At 48.9% G+C, this 13106-nt stretch overlaps 1 protein-coding gene across 2 annotated transcripts in view; it reads left to right on the forward strand.

Annotated features, from left to right (window-relative positions):
• The window catches only part of ppp2r2ba (protein phosphatase 2, regulatory subunit B, beta a), a gene marked incomplete at both ends in the record, with an annotated part of 39077 nt that overhangs the window by 4903 nt on the left and 21068 nt on the right, over positions 1–13106 (forward strand). The window lies entirely within an intron of this gene.

Genomic DNA, 13106 nt, shown 5'->3' on the forward strand with positions numbered 1-13106 from the left:
CGGGTTAGCCAGCGGGGCCTCTCTGATTGGCTGGCTGCGGCACAGAGACACGGCCACCGTTGCGATTAGAGTATATATAGAATATTGGGACTGGGCTCCTCACCAACTCACTTTTCGAAAGTCTTTCTCTCCAGGCGCTTCCGGCCTCTCCGCCTCCTCCTCTGCCCTCCCGCGGCCCCGTCTGCGACGCTCAGAAGTCGGCAGGTAAAAAGAATGAGTCACACAAACTCGACTGACATGTTTGGACGTTTTGTTAGAGGCTGGGCAATAATTCCTATTTGGAGAGACGCTGGCGTTTCCACAGTGCAGTCGTCATGTTCATGTAAATCCACTTAATGCATCCTGCCAAAGCATCTTATCAGAGTGTAGATTGTATTTATACCATTACACTGTTCATATGATCAAAAATAGATTTTGGTATTTATGTCCATCTGCTCAGGAAGGAAAGTCTGGCCAGAGAAAGACAGAGAAAGAAAGAGATGTGGGAAGAAAGTGGATTGGGGAAAATGATGTCCCATATGTTGGATCCCTTTCATTTAGTCAGCCTCCCCGCAGCTTGGCTATCACGTCGGCGCTCCCTTGGGGGTCAGAGTCCCGTTCTGTAAGCGGTTGGGGGCCCCCAAGGGGCCTCGGTCCAGCCTCCACGCCAAGTGAGACGGGGCACGGAGCCACTCCATCCCACGCCGCTCCTCTGGGAAGAACCCGACAGGGAGTGAGATTGCATTGTCTCTTCAGGCGTCAAGCTCGTTCGAGTCAAAGGACGAGTCAAGAACACACAAATAAACACGTTCCACGTATTGAAAGGTAACGCTGTCGTCCGCTGTGGAGGGCTATGGGACACTGCGACGTGATTTACCAAGCTGCCGTACTCAAGGGAGCCACGGCCGTGGTCCGATTAGATCTGGCGTCGGATTTCCCTTTATAGTTTCCCAGCATAGCTCTCTCCAGTATCCCCCCCCCTGAAAATAGCCAACGCCGTTATTTGCTGAGTCATCAACGTTGCGTTTGCGCGAGCAAGCAACGCTTCTGGCCGATGCAGGAAAGGAGCGCAGCGGTGACAGCGGCACCCCGGAGCGGTGTTTCTGGAGACGGCCGGGTGAGGTGTCAAGCCGTCGTCCCGTTTCTTTTGTCAGGCTGTCAGGCCCCGTGGACGGTGCTCTCCACTCTTCACACATGTCAGCACTTAATGGATTTGTGTCTGAGTGTATGAAGCGGATAAAGACGCACTTCAAGACCGAATATCCTCAAAGAAGTAACTCATCCCGTACTTCTGTTCAAATAGAACAATATTCTATATATTCACACCAGACTGGGTGTGAGTCGGCAGATGGACCGTATATTAAGGAAAATTTAACCTAATGTTTTTGTGTTAAGGTATAAACGGCAATCTATTATCACACAACAAGAATTACAATGTCTGACTTTATCTTAATCTGTCTGTACTTTTCATTATTACTCACCTCTGATGATATATAGCCACCTGACAAAGCATATTTAGACAGTCTCACACAAAGAGATGTATAGACATTATCGTGGGGACAGCAAAGTCTGTGGAATTCCCCCGTCTGGCCCCAGTAAATCGTGTGAAAAAGACATTCAATTATTTATTGCACCGGGAAGCAGTGCATATATATTTCTTCCGCCTAATGTTAAATATTCTCTGAGTGGCGAGTTTTTTTTTTTCTAACCTGTGCTGTCAGCATGCTGGGCATACAACACAGAATATTTGTATGCCATTGCATTTAGGACACAGTTACTCTGCAAGTCGAGTTCAAGTTCTCAACCTGCAATGCAACTCTTTATTAATTCTTAAATCATCAAGAACTGGTGCAATAACTCTGTCCTGTGGACGACCTGTAGAGTGACAAGAGCACAGTTTTTGGTTATAGAGAACCACCACCAACCCCCCTCTTTGGAGAACTATTTATCATGTTTGGGTCTTTAAACAACTGATCACTACTCCAAGAGGGGGAGAATCACCACAGTGAGACAAATGAACATAGAAACAAACAACAATTACACAAAAATATGAACATTAGACGACAACATGTATTAAAAAAACAATTAATCAGGTCCAGGAAAACTGGAACTAGAACTGGTCACGTGGCCTCTTCCTGTCATAGTTATGGCAGTGCTGGGGTGCACTTGAAGCAGGTGTGGTGGTGTGTGCGTGTGTGATGGGACCGCCTGTATGTGTTTGTGTGTGTGTGTGTGTGTGTGTGTGTGTGTGTGTGTGTGCGTGTGTGTGTGTGTGTGTATTTACCTAAACACAACGAATGCAGACGGTCAGTGTTTGTGTCTTTGTGACTCTACTCCGCGCAGGGTCGCGCACGTACTTCCTGTTTTGCCAATTTGTGCCCCTCGGTTGGGGCCAATGGTCTGGAACAGGAAGCTAGTCCACACTCCTCAGAGTGTCTCCCATTCTATCACTCCCCCTCCAATCCTGACCGGCATTCATGTCCTCTCCAGCTGAGCGAGTTGTGTTCACCCCAGGGAGGATGAGTGTGCAATAACCATGTTACTGGAAAAGTGTTATATAAGCCCCACACTGGACCACTGTACGTGCAGATGTCCACCGGTGAGTGTACATGACTTTTCCCTGTTGGTACTGGTGTAGAAGGTCGGTACTATGTCGTGGCGCCTTCAAGCAGCGGAAAGGGCCCCGAAGCCCCCCGAACTCCGCAGCCTTGTAGACACCCTACGGCTGCAGGTAAGCCCCTAGTACCCTGCCCTGCAGCCACAGAAGACCCCCGGGCTCCCAGAGAAGCCAGAGGGCTGTGGAGCAACCCCCATGCCCAGCCCGAGGAGCATTACCCAGTCCCAGGGAGCACGAGGAGACCCCGCACCCCAGGGGCGCACACATACAACCAACCCCCAGGGACAGGCACAAGACGCAGCCTCAGGCACAGAACCTGGGCCGCGGGCGCAAGGTACGGACCGCAGGCCCGGATCCCTGCCCCACGGCGACAGACCGACACCCCGCCAGCACTCCCATGCCCACCCATGCCCCGCGCAGGGGAGAGGCCCGCCCCACCGCAGCCAACCAGACGCTCCACCCGGCGTGAGCTCCAAGTGCCCATACACGTAGCAGCGTGTGGCCAGCGCAGGGCACCTCGATGTTACCCCCCCCCCCCGCCGATGCAAGCAGGCCGCCAGATCTACAGGGCCTCCACCACCCCCAGCACCCGGGGTGCCTGCTGCAAGAAGCCGCGCAGCAGAAGCAAAAGGCCAACAGCTGCCCCAAACACTTCAACCTACATCCACAATGGCAAGCAGCCCCCCCAGGGGCACTGGAAGCCGCCAGAACTCCAGCCCAGCCGGCAGGGGCGCCCACCCGACCACCCCCCCCGCCAACCACGCCTCCCACACCGACCTGCCAGTGACCGGCCACCCCAGTGCTCAATGTGTGCTGTTGTTAATTGCGGTTAAAATTGCGGGGTTCATGCCAGTCGAACCTTAATCACTCACCCCTCCTGCGCCGCAGACCCTGGTCCGGGGGAGTGTTGTTCGGAGTAGGATTCATGTGCGAGTGTATGTGTTCTAAGCTAATATGAGTGGGATTAAAATTTTGGGACGGACGAGAAGCACGCTTGGGCAGGAACGTGACAGGCAAGATGGCAGCTGCCCGCCGCATCCCCACCCCCATAGCTTGCACCCCGCCCATCCCGCAAGCCCTAGGCCTATTGTGTGGTCTATGTGCTGAGTATGAGTTTTGGCACTGGGAGACATAGGCGAATCGCGACCGGATTGATCGAGGGGCGCAGCACACCTCCCTTACTTGGTGGCAGCCAACCTACAGCGATCAGCCACGGGCGCAGATCTCTCCGCCATGCGCCTCTGCCATGCCGGGCAGCTCTGCACCCCATCAGGCCCCTGGTCAGCCCCCAGCCGCCGAGCCTGCGGACCACAGAACAGAGGGTGGCAGACGGCACCCCCACCCACAGCCCGATCCCCCAGCGACGAGCGCCAGAGGACAGGTACCCCGCCAGCCTGGTGTGACGACAGGAGACACCCCCCCCCCACCCCCCCACCGAAGGAGACCACATGGTGAGCCCCTTGCCTAGCACAGCCAGCCAGGTTCAGGACCCTGGTTGACAGGACCAGACGGAACACCTAACCAGCCCCCGAGTGGATACATTATCAATATTAGAAGCGCTATAAATAACAGTACAATTTAATTATAGTTAGGGTGCTGGTCCACTGTTATGTTCAGAACACGAGATTATATCAAGAATCCTGTAGGATCGGCCTGATACTACTAGTGGGTGGGCTCCATCGTCGATAAGAGCTTCCCCTCTTTGAACATGCCAGGCTGTCAAACTGCACCCACTGTTGTTATCTACAACACACAAGGTTGATAGAAAAGGACCATTATGTTCGATCTCTATTTGCGCCTCTGTGTGTGTGCATATTTATGTGTTTCGTTAGACTCGGGGAAACCTCACAACTCAAAATCTTTTTCATTTGCCGTTGAACACACACACACACACACACACACACACACACACACACACACACACACACACACACACACACACACACACACACACACACACACACACACACACACACACACACACACCCTCACGAGGCAGAGGATCAATTTACATAAATTGTCAAGCCACATCCTGAAATGGGGGCAGTACAGCCAGCACCGGTGGTGGAATAAATCCGATCGCAGAGTCCCGGTGTCCTGACTTATTGACCGCGTGACCACACTGCCTGCCAGTCTTTCTGGCAACAAAATAATAGCACGTGTTACGCGGGCAGCGGTATAAAAGAAAGACAACGTTTCAACTGCGCTTCCTTCCTCTCACTAGACATCTGTTACGTATTAACCTGTGGGTTTAACTTTGTTCGGTGGGGGAAAGCCCCTCTTCACCAGCCCTTTTTCTTTTTGCTTTGTAATTTATCCAGGTTTCCTAATCCCACCGCCGACACCATTACCCTTCTCCGGCATTATTTCTCCGCCAACTCCGCTGGGATTAGGGATTATACAGGCATGACTGAACAAGACTCTGCCGGATCGGCACTTGTCATCTCATCTCTTAAACAGATTCACGGGCAGACGCGGGAGATTCGCCGAGTCTAATCCAGAGTCACCGACGCCGATTCCAGTCCGTCGGAGCCCAAAAAGTAAATTGAAAAAAAGAAAAAAGGCAAAAGTGATTACCATCTCATACTGTAGCTCACAATACAAACCCCATATGATGTAAGATATCAAGATATCATATCAATTAAAATATATGGTCACCAATTCAACCAATTACATCCGTACATTCTGCCATTTTAGTTTAGACGGCTCCGAACATGTAAAGTAGGTGGTGAGGGCGGGCGGTAAGTTGACTGAGAGTGTGGCAGATAGAGGCGGGTATTTCATTGGGCCCGTGGGGTGGTCCGCTTGGAGGTGTATCTGGGTCCGGGTGTGATGATTGGAGGCTGGATTGGATGTGGCGACGGGCTCGGTGGGGGAGGACGCTATGGCGGCCCGCGGCGGTTGGGGGCAGATGAGAATGCAGATTCGGGAGAAAGAAGCTCTATTCCGGCAGAGCTGAGTCTCAGACTTGGCTGTGACACACTGCTGTGCCTGTTTTCATACCAAAACACTCTCCCCCTGGCTTCTCAGACCACCCATCCCCGCCCCCAACAGTCTCCTCAACACCCCCCTCACCCTCCACCACGAGCCTCCCCGTGCCCCTCCCCCAGCAGGGCCTGGCTGGATCTCTATATCTCCACTCTTTTTTTTTTTTTTTTTTTTTTTTTTTTTTTGTGTGTGTGATATTTCCATCTGTTTAACTTCTTGGCTCAATTTTTCCATCACTTTGTCTCTTACTCTCTCTCTCTCTCTCTCTCTCTCTCTCTCTCTCTCTTTCAGTCAGCACTCTCTTTTCATTTATACCTTTTCTCTCTCTCTCTGCCCATCTTCGCTCGCTCTCTCTCTCTCTCTCTCTCTCTCTCTCTCTCTCTCTCTCGCTCTCTCTCTCTTTCCTTCCGGTAGTGCAGAGGGGTGTGGGCCAGGGCTGGGGCCAGGCTCGGGAGGGGGTGCGAGGGGTTTCCATAGCGATACTTTGTGTCTTAATGTCATTAGTATTGACGGTGTGCAGAGTGTCAAGCCGCACCATGGTTAGGCCAAGCTGTCCTGGCTGCGGTGCTGTTTACCCGGAACTCAGACCACTCGTTTGGATTGTGTGTGTGTGTGTGTGTGTGTGTGTGTGTGTGTGTGTGTGTGTGTGTGTGTGTGTGTGTGTGTGTGTGTGTGCGCGTGTGTGCGTGTGTGTGTGTGTGTGCAAGCAAACGCACAACTGACGCACTGGATGTAGGATGCATCTATGACATTATTTCTGTCTTCCCGATTGTTTCTGTTTGAAACACATTGAGCTCGGGATAACAAAGGCGGGATAGGAATAGGAAACAGACAGTTTCTGAATTTCTGAATGGCTGTCCTGAAAGCCCCCATCTTAGCATATTCTGAGGCGGCCTGTAGTCAGGTTCCAGGATCTGGGTGGCTCTGCGAATTTAGTTTTTTTTTTTTTTTTATCAAGAAAAAATATCCCCCATGTCTGCTTGCTCACTGTATGATTACCGAAGCATGTCTGTGAAGCAGAGCTCCGGGTCTGACTCTGCTCCCTGCTCCTCGCTCTGCTGGCTGCTTCACTGGCTTATCTGTCAGGAGAGATGGATGCTCCCCCCTGTAGCACCACTTCCCCCAGGGATGTGTGTGTGTGTTCACATTTAATGCATACGCTCATATACACAGTACTTATCGTATATGCCAGTGTTTCCGTCCACGTATCCCCAGGGGTCCGTGTCGCAACATGCATAGCATTTTACTGAAATGCTTTACTTGTTTTTGAAAGCACTGAAATTGAGAAAAAATAGCTGAGTGCGTAGTGGAGCTTCTTCTTGGGTTTTTTTTTGACAAATGAAAAGTTTAGGAAGAAATTATATAAGGCAGGGGGTTCCCAAGCCTTTTGTTTATGGTAAGGAGGGCTCCTTTGAAGACTAAGCTTTGGCTGAAGACCCCCTCACATCAAAAACTTCCCATCATTACCGGAGTTCACTAAATGTATTTGTTTATTAAAAAAAATATATATATATATATAAACAATGATAAACAATGAAATCTAAATATAAAATATTTTTTGCCGGGAATCTTTCCTGTTCGTGGCTCTTTGTCTGCCAGGCACTTTGGCGAGAGTGTCACCAGAGCAGAGTGAGTGGTCATGCTGGGGATTCAGGGACGAACAAAATATGGATCCACCTAATGATGCTGTCACATGCTGGGAAAAGACATCTAGCTGATACAGGACATGTGCACACGTGGGCTGCACAGACAAAGCTCAATGGCAGCCGCCATCTGCTTTGCACACACTAGTTCTATGCTCATTGAATTGTATTTATTAAAGTTATTCCAGTTGATGATAAAACGATTGAATGTTTGAATGTTCTTGAATTATTCCATTTCAACACACACACGCACACACAAACACACACACACACACACACACACACACACACACACACACACACACACACACACACACACACACACACACACACACACACACACGTTTCAGTGTGTTTAAAAGTGTCTGTGCAGTCATTTCCTCATGTCATATCTGCTTTTGCCAGCAGGTGGTGCCATCACACAAGGTCTAAAACTCAAGCGCTACAAATCGTGATACTACTACCAGGATCAGAATAATTGAAAGAAAAAAAAAAAAAAGAGAATATAATTGAATGGCATGATATTGTCTATGTTTTGAAACATGCATCACATTTTAAGACATAAAGACATAAAGACATTTCCAGACTCTCAGAGCTTTCACTGATTCTACCATTTGTTTTGACGTCTCATCAATATCAACGAAAGGAATCCATTTTGACAGAACGTCAGGATGACAGACACACTGACAGATACATGCACACACAGACAGACAGACAGACGGACAGACCACTTTCCTCAGATAGCCTCATCACCCTGGAATGTTTTGGAGAGGTCTTTCACCTCGAGCTGCTTTGCGGTGGAGATGGAAATCCCTCAGTAAACAGCCACAGCGGGTCGATATTAGGCCGAGTGGTAAAAATAAGCCCTGTTCAAATGAGTTACTGCCTGGATGAGCCCTCTGATATGTTACCATTAAAAAAAAAGAGAAGCAGCGATTTATCACCACAATAGCAGGGCTAATCCCACTGTAAACTCTTCTTTAAGATTATTTGTGTGTGTGTGTGTGTGTGTGTGTGTTGTGTGTGTGTGTGTGTGTGTGCGTGTGTGTGTGTGTGCATGTGTGTGTGTGCAAACACAAAGGTGTAAAGGTGCCTTTGTTTATCTGTCTGCCCGTACGCGTATATTTGTATGTGGGGGTGGTGTGTGTGTGTGTGTGTGTGTCTGTGTGTGTGAGTGTGTGTGTGTGTGTGTGTGTGTGTGTGTGTGTGTGTGTGTGTGTGTGTGTGCATGTTGGTGTGGTTGAAAGAAAAGTGTGCATGGACAGCTTGCCACCCTGTGGGCACCAGAACTTCAGTCTATCTGTGATCCACGCTGGCAGCTGCTCCACCAAATGGGATTTTCCTGGAGATTACAGCGTCTGAGTGCAAAGGGCCACGCACACGCATGTGTTTGCCTTTGTCTTTTGGTGGTCTGTGTGTGTTTACTATTAGTTGAGCGTGTGAATGTAGGAAAGAGAAAGAGAGAGAGAGAGAGAGAGAGAGAGAGAGAGAGAGAGAGAGAGAGAGAGAGAGAGAGAGGCGAGGGTGAGAGAATGAAGTTGAATGAGGGGAAAAAGAGAAAGGGAGAGCAGTGGTGGCTGGATAGCAATGCTTTTCCGTCACATGGGACTGGTTAGAACATGGCTGAATGGTGGGCCTTGGAGGGGGCTTCCTGCCAAGTGGTATAGAGCAAAGAGAAGAAACATGTTCGAACATGAGAGGTCAACGTTTACTTGTGATCTGTCCATGAGCCATGAACTAATAATTAATTCCCATACTTCTTCTAGTTTGTCTATAGCTACAGTATAACCTATAGGTAAAGCTGCTAACGGCAGGCTCCTCATGAAGCCTGGTTCAACAAATTAAGAATGAATGATCAGTGGGGACTCAGCCTGAGGTTCGGCCATTCGAATGATACAATTGTACTCTCATGCAAAGCAGTCGCCCGATGTTGTTTTCCTTCACCTGAGCATCGGCGTCTCCGTCCGGCTGAGGAGCTGTCCTCGGTGCTGAAAATAGCCCCGTGTACGTGTGAGGATGGAGCCATTGCGCTGACCCTTGGCCACGCAGGGGGACGAGGCTGAGGCTTTGTAGTCACTCACTAACCTGCTTAACCTACTTTCTATGTGCAGGTCTCTGGTATGTCCACACGGGTGAAAGTGCTGTGTGTATACTGTGTGTATATACTGTACTGTATACTGTACATAGAGCCCATTCAACACACACCGACGCTTAAGACTCTCAACACAAATTCTACTTTCGCAATGATGAGATGCACCTCAATGGATTATATTGGAAAGATATAATGAATCATAGTTTTGTAGTTAATTTATGAAGGTAATCCAGGTTCATTCACCACATTAAAATTAACTGTGTTTCTCCATGTTCAATCCATTAACCCAACCGGTATAAAACATGTTGGGGAGAGCCCGGGCCATTATTGAGATGAATATGACTGAAATAATGACATTTTAAGCTCTTAATGGTCCAATTATAGAGACAGCTGTTGTGCTGCATTGCAATGCCAGTTCATATGCAGTTTCCTAGCAACCAGAGATCCAGAATGATTTTCTGTTAACTGGCACTGTTCCTCTCAACAGGACCTATTCCATATATATTTTCACAAGGTAAATCTAAGTGCACAATGTATGAATTACATCTTCACCTTCAGGCGGGTTTGCATACAGGCAGTCGGGTGGGTGTATGAGAGCGAGAGAGCACCACAGAGGGAAATATAAAAAGGGACAAAGAAAGAAAAGGCAGAGAAAGGAACGGTTACATATACATGTGGACATGTATGAGATAGGTGTGTGTGTGCTGTGTGCCTTAGGGCCGACGGAGAATCGAAATGCTGCTGGTGGTAATAGAACAATTTCAATTATCTTGTTTCAACATCAGTGTGAAATGTCCTGAGCTAATCATTGTACATACGTTTTTTTTTGGGGGGGGGGGGGGGGGTGGGTCGGTGGGGCGATTAATTTACTATCAAGGGACGTGGAGCGGGGGCGTATTGGGGGAGGGTAAAGGAGAGTCAGGGGGGAAGCTAGATTTCAATCCGGCAGCTCTAAGTCTTGGTTTGATTCCCGTCCTGATGTAATTGGAATGACACCGAGTGTAAAGCCCACCGATTTAGGGACGGCCCCTAGGCCTGATTTAATGCCCTCCACCAAAACTATGCATACATCTTTTTTTTTTTTATCTCACTTTCCTTCCCGCTTCCCCCTCCCCCTTCTACCCAAGCCCTCCCCCCACCTTTCATCCCGCTGTATTCACGCACCAGCCGCCACAGCGTACCTCCATCTGCACTCCGTAAAAAAAAACCCCCAAAAAAAAACACAGCAGGTTATAATAGGTTATGTATTTTACTTTCTGCGGATATTAATGAAATTGTGGCCGCGCTCTCCGACGGAAATGTGAGCCTCTACCTCTGGAGAAGAGTGCGAGGAAGGGACGGAGCGGGCAGGTGAATCCAGGCCACGGTGCTCTGTACTTTGGGTTGGCCGATGCTCAGTCCTCTGGCAGATGGACTCACAGGCCAATCCTATTACCCCCTCGTGTTTAGATCCTCTTAATGCCAGGGTGGGTTGTATGGCTAATGGAGGGCCGCGGAGGCCATTTCAAAGAGAATCTCATGCGAGTGCGAATGATCATTATCACAATATCTTTAGTACCATGCTAGAGATCTGATGCCAGCAAACACCCAGTGAAAATTACGACCCGGCGCAGCCCATCTCAGCTGGTGGAGCCTGATACGGCCTATGCCCACAGTTTGATATTCACGTTCACCACAAATCTTGAATTTATGTGACACTTTAATTTCAAGTAATAATGCAGAATAATCAATGTAGAATAGACAGTGTATAGAAGCTGTCTATTTGTTGCATTAGCCTGATAAAAATAATCAATATCATATTGAAATTGATCCAAATATTTCCCATTGAGCAAGATAACATAGATTGGTTTCTATTTATTGCATTCGCTTGATAAAAAAAAAAAAAAAAAATATTATATCTAAATTAAACCCAGTATTACCCACTGTGCAAGATAGTCAGTCAGTTGGATTCTTGAGATATTCATGTATTAATTATTGACTTATTGCCACAGCCTGATGCCAGTGCTATAAAGAATGTGTCTGGAATAAATAGCTGGAATAAGGATGTCCATACTATATGTGGGACTATATGTGCGTGCACAAATATATACATGTTTGTGGTTGTGTGACGCTGGATATGCAGAGAGTTATCGGAGCTCGTAGCGCTCCACAGGCATCTCCAGGTCAAGCAATTACCTCCCATCAAGGAAAGCAATTGGCCGTGACTAAAATATCATAGCCATGTGATTGTCCCTATGTTTTGCGGCTGCAGCATAATTTAACCCACTTTGTCCACAAGATTGAGGAGAATTGGGGCCGCGCTCCCCGATTGTGCCCCCCCCCCCCCCAGGCATTTCGTGCAGGTCTGACATGCATCAGCTGCATTGCAGGCATGTTATCAGGAGGCCTCCCTACCCAGCGGAGTGGGAGACGAAATTCACTGGGCGAGAGAGAGCAACTGGCTAAAGGCCGAAACCATAGCAACACAGAAACCTGCCCCCTCCGAAAAGAGCATAACCTGTAACAGTACCTAAAACTATGTTGCTTCAGTCACTAATCTGGTCGGATGATGTGTTTCCAGGATGCTTCCCACAGGCCGGGGCAGTGCCAGAATTGGACTTGGGCAGATGTTAAAAAAGCCATTTGTTGTCGGGCACCAGAGGAGGATGAGAGAGTGGGGGGTGGTGGGATTGGCTGATATCAAGCACGCGGAGAGGGACAGAGGCCGGGAGTGAGACAGGGAGCGACGCATAACTAGATGTTATTAGAGCTCCGGCATTGATCTCAGGGCTCTGCCTCCTTGCAGCTTTTTCCACTCACACTCATTATAGTCTGCCTTTGACTGTCACTCTTGCCCTCCGTTGTTTTCTATTTCTCTCTCTCTCTCTATCTCTCTCTCTCTCTCTCGCTGTCATGCCCGTCCACACTGTCAATCTCACACACACAAACAAACACACACACACACACACATGCACACACACACACACACACACACACACACACACACAGCTGAGCTCCGCCTGCAATTTTGCGTCACCTGAATCTATCAACCCTGTGCACTCTGCCAACACTGTTGATCCCATTGTTTCACGGATTCCATTTCAATTTCCTGTTGCCGTGCCGCCGGGCTGTAACTCGGCCGTAAGTCTTGATGGGGGGGGGGGGCGCCCCCTGTTCCTTTTGTCCTCGCCGGCCCTGTTTAAATATTGATAGAGAGATGAGAAGCACCACTGACCACACAGTCAGACCTGAGAGGTCAAGGATCGGAGCATTTCACGGCAGATTTCGCGGGGGGGGAGCATGCGACTCCAAACAGGGAAGCGCGCGAGCGGCAGACCCTCAACGACGTTCCGGCAGCCTTCATGATGCCCCTGCATGGATAATACCCCCTAATTTATTCAGACCGAGGTAGGAGGGTGATGGGGTGTAAAATAGTGTGTGTTAGAAGGCCCCGTTCTTTTTGTTGTTGTTGCTTTGAGCGGACTGCCTCACTCACAGCTAGATCCCTATTAGCAGTGGACCAGGGGATTGCATGTACAAACGGTCCTGTGGATTAGCCAACTAATGCATTTACAGAAGGAGAGGGGTCTCCACAATCACTTTACCGCTGTCGTGGACAAGGGCTCGTATTTTGGGGTGTTCTGTGAGGCCAAAGGTGTCCTGAAAAAAGTGTGAAAATAGGGCTGAGAGGGTGCACTTCAGGTAGAGAAATATCAACGTACACAATTCACAGTACACACAGTGCAGTAAAAAAAAGTATTTGCCCCCCTTCCTGATCATCTATATTATTTCATATTTGTCACGCTGA

This window comes from Zeus faber (genome assembly GCF_960531495.2).
Source record: "Zeus faber genome assembly, chromosome: 10".
Taxonomy (NCBI): domain Eukaryota; kingdom Metazoa; phylum Chordata; class Actinopteri; order Zeiformes; family Zeidae; genus Zeus; species Zeus faber.